Source organism: Panthera onca, chromosome B4 (genome assembly GCF_046562875.1).
Source record: "Panthera onca isolate mPanOnc1 chromosome B4, mPanOnc1 haplotype 2, whole genome shotgun sequence".
Classification (NCBI taxonomy): Eukaryota; Metazoa; Chordata; class Mammalia; order Carnivora; family Felidae; genus Panthera; species Panthera onca.
In genome coordinates this window covers 137,891,139-137,908,587 of record NC_138345.1, presented here as the reverse complement: position 1 = coordinate 137,908,587, position 17,449 = coordinate 137,891,139, and the positions used below count along the sequence as shown (strand labels likewise).

The window sequence follows — 17,449 nt, the reverse complement described above, 5'->3', positions numbered from 1 at the left end:
TCACCTTCATGTTGGGGCTCCTGGGTGGCTCGGTCGTTGAGCGTCCGACTTCCGCTCAGGTCACGATCTCATGGTTGTGAGTTCGAGCCCATTGTCGGGCTTTGTGCTGACAGCTCGGATCCCGGAGCCTGCTTCGGATTCTATGTCTCCCTCTCTCTCTGCCCCTCCCCCGCTCATGTTCTGTCTGTCTGTCTCTCTCTCTCTCTCTCTCTCTCTCTCTGTCAAAAATAAATAAACATTAAAAAATTAAAAATTTTTTTAAAATTCAATTTTTTCAAAAAAAAATTGAAACAAAATTCACCTTCATGTAGATTTCTGACCTAGATGTGAAAAGCAAACTTGGCTGGGTTCATCTAAGCTAGAGAACGGAGCAGAAGAAGGCCCATCATTTTCGGGCTCTGGGGTGAAAACAAAGTACCACCTTTTCCCCTCTCGTCGTATGGACATCCTGCTGAACGCCCTCTCCCCCCTGGACTCACACACCGAGGCGGGGACCTTGCCAGCGTCGGAGCTTCCTCTTTGGGGTGGTTTCTACCGGCGGCTCCAGCTGTGTGAGCTTCCCGGCTCCCCCGGGACCCCTATCCCTTCACTTGACCCTCCTCCCGCATCTAGAACCTTCTTTCTCGGCGCTGGGGCAGTGCTCCAACGTCTGCGCCCGTGTCCTTTTCTCGTGGCCTGGCACGCGAGTTCTTTTAACCCTGTTTACACTGGTCTTTTCGCCCAAGGAACACTACCTTCAGATGCTGCTACACACTCAATACCTTTCTCCTCACACCTCTTCTTTTCCAAAGCCTTCTTCCCAGGGCACGGCTCCCCACGAGGCGCGTGCGGTCAGCATCCTCCCACGGCCGAACCTGTTTCTCAGCTACTCGTCCCGTCCCTTCCAGGACTCCTCCCTGAGGAGAACGGATTAGGTTTGCTTTCCTGGTCTCGGAAGTACCACAAGATAGAATGTCTTCCCGGGGCGCCTGGATGGCTCAGTCGGTCGGGTGCCTGACTCTTGATTTCGGCTCAGATCACGATCCCAGGGTCGTGGGATCGAACCCCACGTCAGGCTTGGTGCTGAGCGTGGAGCCTGCTTGAGATTCTCTCTCTCTCTCTGTCTCTCTCTCTCTCTCTCAAATAAATAAATAAACTTAAAATGGAAAGTAAGTGGACAGTGAGTGAATAGGACTCTGACCCAGGTGCCATATGCTGTCCTGGAAAACGAGCCAAAGGAGACCGTCGAATTTATCAAATTTCCTCACCCTCCAAGACGGGGGGAGTGTGCTCCGCGTGGAGGTATCCTAACGGATGTCAACTTGTCCAATGATGAAAGCTGCCTGAGATGCTTCAAAAAGTTCTCCTGGCAAAAAACGCCCCATTTAACATACAGGTAATAGAAGAAAACCTGCTCTCAGATCATCAAGATTTGGTGGCATGTAGATTCTTCAATCCCGTGTCTTACGAGCCGCGTTGCTTAATTGTTAAGCATGTGTTTAAGTAGTCAGTTAAGGCCGACAACTGACGTCTTAGGATATTTCAGACCGGGATGTATCCACGGGTCAACTTCTAAATGACTGGGTCCGTTTTACTGGAGCTTGGCAATTTGTCACCTCAGTGTGGTTATCACATCACCACAGGCTTATTCAGTTACAAGTGGCTGCAAGAAAACGCGGGGCCTCCCCCACACGTAAAAATGAAAAACAAACAACAAAAAAAAGGGAACTACGGTGTCCCATTCACTTAAGTGTATTATAGTTTCAAATCGTTCACATGCGGCTTCGTAGTCTTTGAGGCAATGAGTCATCCTGCATTTGCTTTTCTAACTTGGACGATTCAAAGTGATGCTTTCCTAAAGGTTGACTTGTGGTCTCTAAGCGAAAGCGTGAAGCATGCAGATCAGATGCGAAACTGTCCCTCCTCTTTACTTACAAATCCCTGAAAACAGAGCAAACTAGAAGCAGGCAGGTGAGCACAGCGTCCCGGAACACACGGGCAGGTAGCCAGGGTTTTCTCCAATTCCTCCTGTGCCTTTCTTCCCCCCGCAGGGACTCCCGCCCTCTTAGAGATGAGCACTCCCCACCCCACACGGGTGTAAACATACCCCTTGCCTAATAAGTCAGTTGTTTGGCATCTGAATCCATGACCTTGCAGAAAGAAATCGCGTTCTATTTAATTAGACTCTCGGGCCATCTCATAAAAGGTCTATCGAATACCTGACATACCCCAGACCTAGCGATGAGCGGGGGCAGAATCATTTCAACTGCAACTGCGGCTTTATAATAGGGATGCGGAGGACACAGCACGTGGCGGCCCAGCATGGGTGTGGCGACACCCGTCTCGTCGGGGGAGAGAGGTGGTCCGGCCATCCCAGTTTGGGGGGCGGGGGGAAAGCTGCAAAACGTCAAGGGAGGGGCGGGAGGCAGGCCTGCTGTCTGCAGCACCGAGGGGGGTGCCCAACGAAGTCGTGCCCACGTCCGGGAGGATTTCACCCTCCAAGGATGAGGAACAGACCTTTGCACGACCCACGTACAGCGGAGTAAAGGCCAATGCAAAACGCATCAGCACCAGAAACGTGAGGGGGCGGCCACGTTCAGAGAAAGCACAAAAATGCTTGTGACGGTTGTTCTCACTGATGTCGGACTCGTTTACCTACTGAGAAATTCCTCCTAAGACCCCTCCGGGGCTCTGCACACTTGTCGATACTTTACAAAGAATCTTCCCGTAAGCCACCACCTGTGAGCGTCCCAACCCTTCCGACAGGTGAAGCGGAAAAGAATTCCATTTTCTGATGAGGCAAGGGCCGTCCAGACAGGTGGACGAAGACCCCGGGCCTGGCAGGCAGCAGCCGAGGAGCAAGAATCCAAATTGATGACCTAACGTGATTAACGAGCTAAGGCATTTCCACCGTGCCCAGCAGCAACCTGATGCCAACCAAAATGCTCAAATACTTTTGCGGAAACTGCACGACAAGCTCAGAACAAACGCCGCTCCACCACAAAAATAATTATAACGGGGCTGACCTAGTAGGGAGTAAATTCTTCCCTTTTCGGAGTGTATACCCTCTTCCACACGTCGCAATATCACCCCTACAAGACGTTACATAAGTAGATACTCCAGAGGCAAAGAACAAACACACCTCCCCGGAACAACAACAATCAGACCACGTCATGTCTGATTATCCGTAGGACCAGCTGGAAAACTCGCACGCCCGTGCTCTTTTCCAGAAGGTCACGGCATGTCAGCATTAGAAATGCTTGGAAGGGGTGCCTGGTCGAGCGTACGCCTCTTGACTTCGGCTCAGGTCACGATCTCACGGTTATGAGATGGAGCCCCGCATGGGGCTCCACGCTGAGCGTGGAGCCTGCTTCAGATTCTCTCTCTCTCTCTCTCTCTCTCTCTCTCTCTCTCCCTCTACCCCTCTCCCCCCCGCCAGCCAAATAAATAAATAAATAAAATAAAAAAGAAATCCTTGGGAAAAGAAACAGGTTCTTTCAAACACGGTCCACTGGGACATCCTTTTTGGTTTCTTACCTTAAAACTGTGTTAATACCAAGTTGGAAATTAAAGTTCATCGCCTAGGTTTCCCTAGCCACGTGACATGGCCTTGGACGTGAACCCACTTGTTCCACATCAATAACCAGGTTTAAGTAACAGACGCAGCCAACGTCCACGCCCCACGCAGCAACGATGCCTTTCTTTGAAACGTTTGTGGAACACTCGAAAGAGGGATTCGGTATCAAGCCACCAAAAACAGAAATAAAATTGAGAGGTCCTCAAGTTAAAAAAAAAAAATTGTTTTCATTTAAAATTTAAAAAAAAAAATTAGAAAAAAGAAAAGGCAGAAACTACACAGGCCACACCCTCTCCCTGCACTGCAGCAAAATTAGTTGAAGTGTTCAACAAAATCACCAGGCACTTGGAAGGTGAGGCACCTTTAAGAATATTCAGGCGCAGAGACTGTGGGAGAGGAAGAAAAGAGGATTTGGTGTGTTTATAATGTGTTTGCACTAAGCAAAGAAGCATTTAGTTAATTAATTTTTTACAATGCTTATTTATTTATTTTGAGAGAGAGAGAGCATGTGCATGAACAGGGGAGAAGAGGAGAGAATTCCAAGCAGGCTTTGTGCTGTCAGCAGAGAGCCCCATGCGGGGCTTGATCCCGTGAACCGTGAGATCATGACCTGAGCCGACATCAGGAGTCAGACCTTTAGCCGACAGAGCCACGCAGGCACCCCAGCATTTTTTTTTTTTTATTTTTAAGGACTACTTAAAGAATATTTGTCATAGGTACACATTTGCTCATTGCATGCAGGAAAGAGATCACCGGTTGACCAGCAACCAAACAGTCAGATGTTTTGGCAAAAAATGGTTTCTCTCTCCAGACTCCCCAGAATCATCTTTTAGGATGAGGAGGGCAATCTCCAACTTTCTTTTTTGTATTCTGGCATAAAAATCAGCTTCACGAGCAGATCTATGGTTGTTTTGCTCAATACTGAACGCATTAGCCCATAGCAGCTACTCAGTAAATATTTGTGGAATGAATAATATATACATATTACACACCATAATATATAGACACACACACATTAAGGGACTGGCTAAACAGTGGCTGTACCTAAGCACAATGGAATAGTATACGGACATTCAAAATGATGAAGCAGAAACATTTATTTCACACGGCAAGATCTCTCCTCGCCCAATAGTCAATGAAACGGAAGCCGATGACAAAGTGGTTTCTACCGAAGAAACACGCCTTTCCTCTCCTCTCAGCCTCTCTCGCTCACGCACAACGTTTAAAAATCTGCTTATGAGCCTGACAGACATGAGCCGGTAGAAACTATTTCACGATTATGGGACGTCTCTTATGATACGTCTAAGATCTGAGAAAAGAGAAAGACATTTTCTCAACCGTGGGTGAACCTGCTTTTGCTTCAGAGTTGCACAGAAAGAATCGTGTCTGCTCCCGGCTGTGCCTGTCCTGTGTGATGACGGTTCCAGGCCGGAGTCGCCACCCCAGCAAGCTACCTGCCTGATATTCAAAGCAGCCTGAACACGGCGAGGGGCCAGCACGTTTGGGGTTCAGTACTCGTCAGCACCTGTCACTGCACAGTCTGTCAAGGAATAACATTTCTTAACAGTTCCACCTCCGGGTTTCATATCACATGGAACCGAGCTGCTATAAGGGAATGAAACTCCCAGTGAAACAAACCCAAGAACCGGCAGCTGAGCACGGCCCACATTTATCTTACTTTCAAAGCGCGCAAAACATACCCCCAACTTTGCACCACTGAGTAATAATTAACCCCCGGATGGCCAGCGTGTAGGGCAACCCGAAGTAAACACTTAAACATGTCGGTCTGGAAACACGAGCCAATCAAACCTTCTATTTACCTGTGATGACAGCGTCTTAGTGCTGAGCCTGGGTCACCGGGAGCGGTTCCTTCGGGGAGGCAGAGCCTTTCAAGGCAGCCTCGGCAGCAAGAAGGTAAAGGAGGAAATGATGACGGTGTGTCCTCTGGATTCTCCCCAACTCTCCACCACCTTGGAAGAGGAAAGTCACCGTGACCCTACTCGGGCAGCAGTGGAAAACCCTGTGCCCCCCGCTCCGCGCGCCCTTTCCCAGGCGGCCCCGGGAGAGGAGGGGGGCTCCCCGGTTTGGGGAGGGGAGCGGGGGGAGCCGGGGCTGGGGCGGGCGCGCAGCCCCGAAGGGCCCGGGGCGCCCCGCCAAATCCGAGACGTTACACCACCGTGGACTTTTCTTAGAGAGACGTTTGACACTGACATTGGGGCACGCCGTGCCTCCTCTCGACTTAAGAAGGCGAGGAAAGCACGGGCACGCAGTCGGCCGTCCCGGGTCGGCGTGGGGACAGAGCCCGGCTTCCGGCCCGCACCCCCCGCACTCCCTCCCCCGGGGCCGCGCGGCCGGGACGCGGGGAGACCCGGGCGCGGAAGCGGCGCGCCGGCCCCGCAGGGCCGGGCTCGGGAGAAACGTGGCGCGGCGCCGCTGCCCTGGGCTCGTCCCGACCGGCCGGGGCGCCGCCTGCGCCGGGGCGCAAAGTGCGGCAGCGACTCCAAGCCGCTCCGCGGGCGAGTTTCTCCCGTCCGCCCGCAGCCGCCGGGCGCGCCGCCTCGGGGGTCCCGGGGTCCCGGCCTGCGGCTACCCAGCCCCGGGGACCCCGGGGGGCCTCGGGTGACGCCCCCAGTCGGTGACGCCCCGACTCGACAGCGCCGAGGGGAGGGCGCGCCCGAGGCCCCCGCCCGGGGGGCCTTCCCTCCCGCGGGACAACCTGTGGACACGGCGTCTCCGGGGCCCCGGGTGCTCGGAGCGAGGCCGGGCAGGGGGCGGCCCCCCCACCCCGGGCCCCGGGGATCCCCAGCGGCGGACCCAGCGCGCTCGGCCCGCGCCCCCGGGTCCCGCGCATGCGCCGCCCGGCCCGGCCCCTCCCCTGGCCGCCGCCGCTCCGGGTCCGGAGAAGGGGAGGCCCGGTCCGCGGACCCCCCGCGCGCGCGCGCGTGCCCGCCCGCCCCCGAGCACCTGGGGCCGGTCCGCCGCCTGCGGGTCCCGCCGGGCGAGCGCGCCGAGGGAGGCGGCGCCGGGCAGGGCGCTAGCTGCCGCCGCCTCCGCCCCCGCCGCCCGCTGCCCCCGCCGTGGGGCCGCCGCGTCCCCTGCCCATGCCCGGCGCCGCCTCCCCGGGCCCGTGCCAGCCGCGCCCCCCGCGGCACGCGCCGCCCCTCGGCCCCCCGCCCCGGCCCGGCTGCGAGGGCGGCTCGCGCGGGTGGCCCCCGGAAGCCCCGCCCCGCCCCGGGCCCCCGGCCTTGCCCCGGGCGGGACACACCCCCCTGGCGGCGGCGCCCGATTGGCTGCCCGCCGGGTCGGAGGCGGGGCCGCGGCCCCGGAGACTCCCACCTCGTGCCCGGCGGCGGCCGCCCCGGTGGGGAAACTGAGGCCGGGGTCACCGGGCGGGCGGGTCCCGCGCCACGGGGGGGGAGGGGGGGGGAGACAGCGCGTGCGCCTGGGGGTAGGCGCGCGTCCGGGCCCGCGCGCCGGGTGGGGCCGCAGTCGCGGCGGGGGCCGACGCGAGGCCGCGGGACCCTGGAGGTTCCCGCCCGGCGCCCGGGCCACGCTGGCGAGGCCCCTCCTCCTCCCTCGGGAGCCCTGGCCTCCGCCGCCGAGCCGGTCTAGGCCCGGGCCGAGGCGCGAGCGCCCTGGAGTCTCGGGGTGCCCGGGGTGGGAGGGGGGCGGGCGGGGAAGGACCAGTCCCGAGGACCCCAGGATTCAACAGAAGGAGAAAGAGAACACGAGCTGGGAGGACGCGTCAACAGGTGGCGGAGGTGCCCCGGCGGGCGGGGGACAGAGAAGGGTGAAGGGCAGCGGGGACAGCGTGGAGAAGCGCTGTCAACCCCGACCACCCGCCCCGCACCCGCACCCGCACCCGCACCCGGACTGAGGGAGAGCCGTGCCCCCTCCCGCCGTGCGTCGGGGGTGAGGGGCTGACTTTGTGCCCAGCCAAGGCGCTGGGCCTCTGCCAGCGCAGGGGGAGGTCGCGGCCCGGCAGCCAATGACGAGGAGCAGGGGAGAGAGCTGCAAAGCTGCTCTGTTTGCGCGGCGACGCACGGAATGCACAAAGCCCCCGGTGCCAGCGCATCAGGACACCCCTCCCTTGGGAACGAAATGTGTGCTATGCCAGCTTCCCTCCCTGCCCTCCCGCTGCTCCTGCCACTGTTCTATTTGTAGCGGCGAGCGCCCAGGAGGACCTGCGCAGGGCAGGATACCCAGCTCCGAACAAATCCCCGCATTCCGCAGAGACTCTGGAGCCCAGGCCGTACCTGGCCCTTTCCCAGACGTCTCTTCAACTCACCCGTGTTGATGGGCCCCTAGGTGTGGTGAACTTTGCCCCGCCCTGCAGACACCCACATAACCTTCCCGCTCTCAGAGCGACAAGCCCAACTTTTATTACCAACGCAGCTAGGAGCCACACAGCGCTGGGTGTCATGGATATAGCGGTGAGGGAAGTACAGAGCTCATGTCCTCACGAGGACAGCCAAGTTCAAAGACGTCACCTGACACGCTCCAGATCCCAGGCTGTGAAAAACCGAGAATCCAAATGCAGGGGTGTTGGCCTCTCTTCCCAGATCCGCTGTGATGGTCTGCCATAAGCCCCGTTCAACCAGGCAGCTGGAAAGACCTGGTGAAAAATCGTTTCCGGTGAGGACAAAGGAAGCCGGGCTCAACAGAGTAGCGTTTACACCTGGCAGACATGGAGAAATTATGTTCTTGGGGCTCCCAAGGTTTTAGGGAGACAAAACCTGTTTTTCATGCCTGTGTTCGAAGTTGTCACTTTTGAACCGAGTTGTCGCTTCTGAACAACAGCTTCCCCTTCCCTCCCTCCTCCCAGGTACAAACAGCTCCATGAAACAGCTCCAAGCATGGGGGCAGGGGTGTGGGTTCCTGTTTGCCATGAAGAACCCGTCACACACATCCCCCATAGGAGAAACTGTCACAAAGGATACAGCCCCCAGCTCTTGGAAGTCTCTCCCTCCCTCTCTGCTTACCACCAGTGTCGCAGAATGTGAGCCATGCAACAGAACGGAGACGGCTTCCTTTGCAGGACTGAGCAGAAATCTGTATCTTCAGAGACACATTAATGCCCTTGCCAATGTGTCTGAGCCCCACCTGAGTCCCTCTGGAGCCTCACTAAATACTAGGAGTGTTGGGGGTACACAGCTTCTCTTTGGTGCTGATGCTGTTTTAGCATTTCTTGCTTTTTTTTTTAAATGTTTTTAATGTTGATTTATTTTTGAGAGACAGAGACAGAGTGTGAGTGGGGAAGGGGCAGAGAGAGAGGGAGACACAGCATCCGAAGCAGGCTCCGGGCTCCGAGCTGTCAGCACAGAGCCCGACGCGGGGCTCGAACCCACGGACCGTGAGATCACGACCTGAGCCGAAGTCGGACGCTTAACCACGGAGCCACCCAGGTGCCCCTGTTTTAGCATTCCTACTCACAGTTTCTAATCTTAAAGATGTTCAGAGACATAACTTATTATTGTGCCCACATTACAACCGGGAGGCCAAGGCACAAGAGAAGTCCCTTGTCACATAGGCCAGTTGCAGAGCCCAGGTTAGGAGGTGGGTCTGTGGAACCCACACCTGGTGAGCCGCTCCTGGATGTACCAACTTGCCTGATCTCACCAGAGATGTCGAGGCTCTCCCCTTGGCTTCTGGGGGGAGAATCAGGGTGTTGGGGCATTGGGGGGGAGGGGAGGGAGCTGGACGAGGCTCCTGCCACTTGATGCAGGCAGTGGGTTAGACCCTGAACTTGTAAGAAGGTGCTATCAGCCACCTGTGTTTGGAGAGAATGTGAGACCTGACTGCTGGCCCCAAGCCCTGTGGGGGAGAGCACCCCCAGTGGGGCTGGGGGTGCAGGCCAGGGTCTGTCTGTTTGCCCTACAGCTTAGGTAAGCCCTTTTCCAGGAACCGAGGCCTCTACAGGTCACCTGTTTGCCCTTTGTTGATCTGCAAAGCCTCTGATGAGACGGACTTTGTGCTTGGGAGTGTCATCAGCCAGGGCAGTGGCCCCTGATCTCCTGGAAACCTGCCCTCAGGTCAGATGGTGGAAATCGATGGGGGCAGGGAACACAGACAGAGAAAGGGAGAGTTCACTGTTGGCCGGGACAGAGCTGCCCCGTGGCCCGTGGCTGGACCTCGGTGGGAGGCCGACCGAGGGCACGTACGTGACTGCCATCCTAGTAATGACGGCAAAGCCTCACGGGTCCAGATAAAGAAGTCTTGTCACATTAAGGCATGGAACTCACAGCAGTCCCACGAGGCAGCTAGGTTCCTCCCCGTTTTACAGATGAAGAAACCAAGGGCCGGAAATGATATCGTGTGGCCGAGATCTCCAGGAGGGAGCAAGAACCGGGCTGTCAGAGTCCACATCCGTTCTGCCATCTGCACCAGCCCCAGGGTACCCCCAGAGGTGGGCTGTCTGGTCCAGAAGCCAGCGCTCCCCTGGCCCAATAACCCAGCTGTCTCTGGCAGGTGCAGGAACACGGTATTAGGGATCAGTCTCGGCCCCAGCATTGTGGGGTGGCAGAGCATGTGCGGAAGTCCGTGGCAGGAGAGAGGGGCCGCGTTCAAGGGGAGAGAGTGAAAATGGCCCAAGACCCGCAGACGTGGCCGGGAGGGGAGTTCGGCTCGATTCCGTCAGATTTGTAAAAACAATAAATGATACGTGCTAACCGATTGCCGTTACTGAACCGGTCCCGGCTGCCGTTTACCGGCTGGCTTTGCTAGAGGCTCCGCCTCAACGTGGGTCTCTGTCTCCGATCAATCTGTCTCTGTCGTTCTTGAGAAGCCCGAGGCAGCGATGCTGCCCCCTCCTCTCCCTCCCCAGCGGCACTCGCTAGGCCTTCCCCGGATGGCTTCAGCTCCTTAGGATGGGGGCCGGGTCGCTGATGTCTTTTGTCCAGTTTAGAGCAGTGGGCTTGGAGCTTCAGGACCCGTGTGACCCAGTAGGTTGGAGCCTCGCCATAGAGCATGATGGATAGGTGAATTTCCTTGATGGGGGATATTCCACTCGGCCGGATACGGGGCTCGCAATTACCTGAGTCCGGTAGGGAATTAACACTGTCGTGGGTGGGCAGGGTCAGGGGGAGGAGTGCAGACACGAGACACGGGATGTTGGACACAAATGCGTTACAAATACAGGGATATATGCACATCACTGCCTCTGCCTCGGACATCCCCGATAACCCCCGTGGAACTAGCAGACATTAGGAATCCAATAGATCTACGGGCGCCTGGGGGGCTCAGGAGGTGGAGCGTCCGACTTCGGCTCAGGTCAAGAACTCACCGTTTGTAGGTTCGAGCCCCGCGTCGGGCTCTGTGCCGACAGCTGGGAGCCCGGGGCCTGCTTCGGATTCTGTGTCTCCCTCTCTCTCTGCCCCTCCCCACCTCTCCAAAATAAATAAACATTAAAAAATTAAAATAAAAAAAGGAATCTAACAGATCTAGAGTCACAACCTGGCTCTACCTTTTACTCATACCATAACCTTGGACGAATCACCTGACCTCTGGACCGAACTTCCTCGTCTATAAAATGGGGCAGCGATGGTTATCTCCGTGGGCCCTGGGGTGAGAATTAGGAGGGAGTGTGCAGGAAGCGCAGGCACAGGACCTGATAGGCGAGTCGTAGTAGTCGAAATTTGGCGACCACCTGCCTGAGGGCTCTGCCAAGGGTCACCTCCTCCAGGAAGCCTGCTTGGCCTCCATCTCACCGGCAAAGCTGCCCCCACCTCCCCTGTAGCTTTTGTCTCGTTTAGCACTGTCTACAAAGGTGCCCCTCCCCTTGCCTGTCTCACCACCCCAGTGAGCTGGCATCGCCTGGGCCCTCAAACCTCTCCGACAGCAGGCAGAGTGCCTTTTTTTTTTTCTTTTTTCTTTTTTTTTTTTTTGTTCCCTCCTGGGACCCTCAGGTCTACCCTGGTATCTGGCTTTTACAGCTGAGTCCTTCCAGCTCGTCGAGGCAGCATGGACCGGAGCCCAAGTAGTGTGCAGGGCCCCCCCCCTCCCCCACCGGCTTCGGCTGCCAGCCTCCGGAGAGAGAGCTCCCCGATGCAGGGGGTTGGCCCGATGCAGCTCTTCACCCGGCACAGGGGCCGGGACGCACGAGGCTCCCTAAATGTGCAAGAGAACGGCCAGGATGTTCTACGGGCATCTCTAGGCCTTGGTTGTCACTAAAATGAGAAAGTGGACCACAGTCCCCAGTCCTCTGCAGGGACTGACCACGTTTGCCAAATATTCCTGGTCGGCAGAAGACAGGGCAGCAAAGCAAGGGCATTATGGGGTTTGCTGTAAAGCTTCATCTAGTCACTTTAAAGAAATAGCCCTTTTTAGGGGCGCCTGGGTGGCTCAGTCGGTGGAGCGTCATGACTTCGGCTCAGGTCACGATCTCGCGGTTCGTGGGTTCGAGCCCCGCGTCGGGCTCTGTGCTGACAGCTCGGGGCCTGGAGCCTGCTTCGGATTCTGAGTCTTCCTCTCTCTCTGCCCTTCCCCCGCTCTCACTCTGTCTCTCTCTCAAAAATGAATAAAGATTAAAAAAAAAATTTAAAGAAATATCCCTTTTGTCCCTGAGAGTATGTCCTTTACGCTCTTGTGCTGTTATTGAAAATGCCACCCCCGCTTTTTAAAGTTTATTTATTTATTTTGAGAGAGAGAGAGAGAGAGAGAGAGAGACCACAAGCAGGGGAGGGGCAGAGAGAAGGAGAGACAGAATCCCAAACAGGCTCCGAACCATCCGCGCAGGGCCCGTTGCGGGGCTGGAACTCACGAACCGTGAGATCACGACCTGAGCCGAGGACAAGAGCCGCCCCCCTGTCAGTCCCCAAAGCCGTTTAAAACATTGTTGGTTTGGAAAGCCCAAAGTCCGGGGCCTGCTGGCCCAGATGGGCTCTGTTTACTGGTAAACACAGAGCACGTTGCGAAGGCCTCCTGACATTTTTCCAGTCTTTCTGTGCCCGGCTAGCTCTCTCCTCCAGATTTACTTATGGTATTTATTTGCAAGTCAACATTCTGGGCTGTGTTGGGACTTGCACGTGGAGTATACGATCCTACGTGAGGGCCTGATTTTGATCTTTGACAAATCGAGGGAACGGGGTGTGGGCAGCTGGCTGCCTTGGGAGCCCTCGGGAGTTACACCCACGTGGGGGCCTGGCTCACAAGCCATCAGGCAACCTGGGGTGGGGGGGGGGCAGCTCTGCAGGGAAAGGTTCCCTCTGCTTGGGAGCCTGGGGTGTGCAGGGCAAGGAGCTGGCTGGAGGCAGAAAGAAGGCTGAATTCCACACGTGCGTGAAGGCGATCACGGGAACAGCTTCTAGAAGGTGACGGTGGCGTGGGGCAGGACACCAGAGCAGCACCCTGGCGGGTGGGGTTTGTAGATGGCTGGTGGGAAAACCAGACCCCAGGTGGTGTGGTGAGGGGACCGTCAACTTACCCCTTCATTTCTCCACGTGGAAAAGCAGCATCTGAGCAAAGTGTTAGTGCTGAGTCTAATTTCATGCATTTCTTTAATATTTATTTTTGAGAGACAGAGGCAGAGCGTGAGCGGGGGAGGAGCAGAGAGAGAGGGAGACACAGAATCCCAAGCAGGCTCCGGGCTTCGAGCCGTCAGCACAGAGCCCGACGCGGGGCTCGAACTCACGAACCGTGAGATCGTGACCTGAGCCGAAGTCGGACGCTTAACCGACTGAGCCACCCAGGAGCCCCTAGTGCCGAGTTTAATTTTAAAACAACCCTCCCCCACCCCAGAAAACACAATCTAGTATGGCTAAGCAGGTGCCCAGGACTGGGCTGCCGCTTTCCACACAGGACTCCTATTTCACTGGCCGGCGACCCCCTGATTTCCCCGTGCGAGAGCAAGGCAGTCTCTGGGCTCCTGCAGACTTGCCAGAAAGTTCCCCCACGCCGCCTTGTTTCCCACTCTCTGGTGTGTGTGGCCTTCGGGCCCCCTGCTTCACACGAGGGAGAGCCTCCCATTAGAAACCTGGTACCTTGACTTCTGTCCTCATATGTCCCGCTCCGCCAAGGTCAAGGCCCAAACTGTCCAGATTGGCAAAGGCCCTCAGGACAAAAAGGCTGTTGCAACCTCTCTCCTTGCCTGCTGTCCCTCCCACGCCAAACTTGGCCTGGAGGTGTGCCACTATTTTGGCCACTTTTAGAGGTTTTTAACATAATTGGTAAGCACTTTAAATTTTTTTTTAATGTTTATTTTTGAGACAGAGAGAGACAGAGAGAGAGCGCACGAGTGGGGTAGGGGCAGAGAGGGAGACACACAGAATCCGAAGCAGGCTCCAGGCTCCGAGCTGTCAGCACAGAGCCCGACGCGGGGCTTGAACTCACAAATGGTGAGATCATGACCTGAGCCGAACTCGGACACTCAACTGACTGAGCCACCCAGGTGCCCCAGCATTTTTTAATACATTTTTTAAAACTTATTTCTAGAGAGAGAATTGATCCAAATAACCTTGCCCGCCATTGCCTCAATCATCGATGATATTTATGTATCTTTTGGTTCAGATGTTAAGCACGGGGACCTGGCTGTCCCTTATGCTGGGTGCATCCCTGCCTTGCCTGGCACGGGAGCAGTGGTCACTAATCAGGGGTTACACCTTAAGAGTGGTGTCGATCCGGAGCAAAGCAGTTCACTGCCGTCCTTCCTGGACAGAGGGTCAGGTGCCCGGGCTCTCTCCTTGCTTGGCTGCCCAGTGAGGTCATCGACGACATGCCCACTGTGCATAGGGCACTTCGGCCTCAAGTGGGCCTGCAGGCTTGTGGTCTGCTCCCTGCTCCCAGGGTTGGCAGCCACAGAGGGGCTGAGCCACAGCCCTGAGCCGCCAGCCTGGGAGCCGCGGGCCTGGCCCCAGCGCCCGCCTGCCCGGCTCACGTGTCCTTGCTTTTTCCACTGTGCCCACCACTCCCCTCCTGGGCTCTGTGACCTTGGACAGCCACAACCTCCCTACGTCCGTTCCTGACTGTAAACTGAGAGGCTGGGCTGGCTGATCTCAAACGTCCCCCGCCAGCTGGGGACTCTGAGTCGTGCCTGGGGTTGTGACTGGGACATGCCCCAGGAGCCAGCTGCCAGGGCCCACGAGGGAGGCATTTTTTCCTGCCTCGCTGGGGGGGAGCAGACACATGACTATCCGGGCTGAGCGCTTGCCGTGAATTACGATCAGTGGCTCGTGCTCTGTGCTTTGGAAATGTGTTCAGGACCGACCTCCAGGCCTGGGATCATCGGAGCCTGTGGCCTGGTTGGGGAACCAGCTCCCTTTTTCTGCTGCTGGAACCCCCCCGGGCCAAGACAGGTCAGCGGGAAGCCACCCACCTCTGTCTTCGGCAAACACAGAGTAGGAGGGCGGCTCCACGTCGTGTCCCAATCACATCCCACGGAGGGGACACTCACTGTGGCCTCCTACCATCCAGCTCGCTCTTCCCGTGGGTCTCCCAGTCACTTGCTGCTTTGGTCCAAAAATAGCACTTCTTGTTGGAACCAGCGGAGGTCATAGATCCTGCCATAAGATGGAGGGGTTCCTGGGTGGGGCAGGCTCTGGCGACACAGCGGGAACCCGGGGCTGGGTTGTCCTCACTCGGGCACCAGGGTGTGAGGGAAACAGGAGGCCGGTTCCCACCCAGACCTGGGCCTCCTTGCCCAGTCGCTTCGGCCCCCTCCGGAAGGGAACCTGAGAGGTCGGCCCATGGCAGAGCGGGGCGGGGGCAGCTCTTGGCAGGACCCGAGGTCCAGCTGGAACTTTCTGGACTGGGGGAAAGGGCAGGACCCCCATGGAATCCTCACTGGGCCCCCCGGGGCCGGGTACGGGCCCTGAAAGGAAGATTCAGCCAGCCGTGTGGGTGACACGGGGCTCACCCTGAGAGAGGCTCCCTGTCCTTAGCACCCTTTCGTTCAGGGCACCGAGGTCGTGCTGGGTCTGAGCTCCAGCGCCGGCCTCACCCCTCAGTGATTCCCTCTCCTCGCGGGGAGAACTGAGGCCGCCCTGGACGGTCACTGCCAGAGTCAGAGGCAATGAAGACCAGCGTGGCCCGGTCAAAAGGCTCCCGGCCCTGACTCCTCCCCCAGCCGCCTGCACAGCCCTTTCACATGGGCCCTCGTCTCTCACTTCCCTTATCCACCAGCCGCCAGGCTCTGACCCACCCCCTCACCACATCCCTGAAGGCCAGGGTCACATCCCTGCGTCTCTGCCCAGCATCCCCACTCACAATCTGATGTGTCACACTAGCTTTTCCTTGTGCAGGGCACCACCTCTTTCAGGAAGGCCTCCCTGATCTCCTCTCTCCGGGCCCTGTTTCTCCACTGTGTTTCATCAGCCCCAGGGCCTCTGCGGATCTTCCTGGGTCCTACATGCCTGTTTCCTAGTCTATCTCCGCGAGACTGGAAGCTTCTTGGGGTTTAGGATCTCATCTGAGGTTATTAATAAAAACAACAACAGCACAGGGGGCGCCTGGGTGGCTCAGTCGGTTAAGCATCCAACTTGCTCAGGTCATGAGCTCGCGGTTCGTGAGTTCAAGCCCCGTGTCGAGCTCTGTGCTAACAGCTCAGAGCCTGGAGCCTGCTTGGGATTCTGTGTCTCCCTCTCTCCCTGCCCCTCCCCTGCCCACTCTCTCTCTCTCTCTCAGGAAATGAATAAACATTAAAAAAAAATTTTTTTTTAAATGACAGTATAAAAAAATTACCCTTTTTTTTTTTTTTTTTTTTTTTTGGTATTTTGCCTCCTACGTGTTCAGATTTAACAAGGCCCAGCTATTTTGTGCAGGAGTCTCTCTAGCACTACAAGATTATTTTGTAATGAAATCTATCACATAGGTGCTCTGTAATTTTGCCTGTTTTTATGGTGATACATATGACATCAACTGTGTTTGAATAAACTTTTTATTTTTTTACATAGTCATTTTTTTGTTGGGGTAAAATATTCATCAGATAAAGTTTACCATTTCTAAGTGTGTGGTTCCACGGCATGAACTTCCATATCGCCGTGCAAACGTTAACACGGTCTGTCTCCTTTCCTCTTTCCCAACGGAAACTCTGTCCCCACGAAGCACTCGCTCCCCACTTCCCATTCAGGAGTTTTAGTTGCTGTAAAAGAGATTTTGGAACATTCGGTGGAATCAGAGATCCGCGGCTGAGATAGGGTCCCATCAGGGTTAACTTCCTGATGCGAAATACTGCGCTGTGGTTGTGGAGGACAGACGGATGGTCCCAAAGATTTTGTTTTCATGACTCCTTTGTGCTCTTAAAAGCTATTGAGAACCCCAAGACATTTTGCTTACATGGGCTATCCTCGTTGATATTTCCAAGGATTCGAATTAAAGTGAAAAAAAAGCAAACAAACAAACCCCTTTATTTTATTTTATTTTATTTTTTAACGTTTATTTATTTTTGAGACAGAGAGAGACAGACCATGAACGGGGGAGGGGCAGAGAGAGGGGGAGACACAGAATCGGAAGCAGGCTCCAGGCTCTGAGCCATCAGCCCAGAGCCCGACGCGGGGCTCGAACTCACCGACGGTGAGATCGTGACCCGAGCTGAAGTCGGACGCTCAACCGACTGAGCCACCCAGGCGCCCCAACAAACCCCTTTAAATATTTACTAATTCATATAAAAATAAGAAGTCCTGCCTATATGAAATTTAAAACATTTTTTACACACTGATTATATTCTTCAGAGCCCCCCCAAATTGTTTAAAGCATTTTTGTAAGGCTCTTGAACGTCTGGTTTAATAGGCAGTGGCTGGCATCTCAGCAGCTTCTGCGTCTTGCCTGCTGCCTTGTGTTGTTTCCGGCGATGTCTGTGAAGAAAATCTTAGCCTCACGCATGGTCGGGGAGAGAGGCGATTGAATAGTTTTTTCAGGTAAGTGTGGGTATTTGATCCTGAACCTAAACTCAGCAAATGAGTG

The 17,449-nt window shown here is 56.0% G+C and overlaps 2 protein-coding genes across 3 annotated transcripts in view; both read right to left on the bottom strand.

Annotated features, from left to right (window-relative positions):
- Positions 1-6,701, bottom strand: part of PPARA (peroxisome proliferator activated receptor alpha) — a 69,042-nt gene extending 62,341 nt beyond the window's left edge. Inside the window, exons 1-2 of one of the 2 annotated variants that reach the window (XM_078449308.2) lie at positions 6,521-6,701; positions 5,377-5,526 (exon numbers count right to left, since the gene is read on the bottom strand). The gene's annotated coding sequence lies outside the window, so the exon portion shown is untranslated. Of the gene's footprint in view, positions 1-5,376; positions 5,527-6,272; positions 6,402-6,520 lie in introns of those variants that run through there. The other variant, XM_078449309.1, reaches the window with a different exon arrangement.
- ATXN10 (ataxin 10) overlaps positions 1-17,449 on the bottom strand; it is a 537,342-nt gene that overhangs the window by 99,972 nt on the left and 419,921 nt on the right. The gene's annotated exons all lie outside the window — the stretch shown is intronic.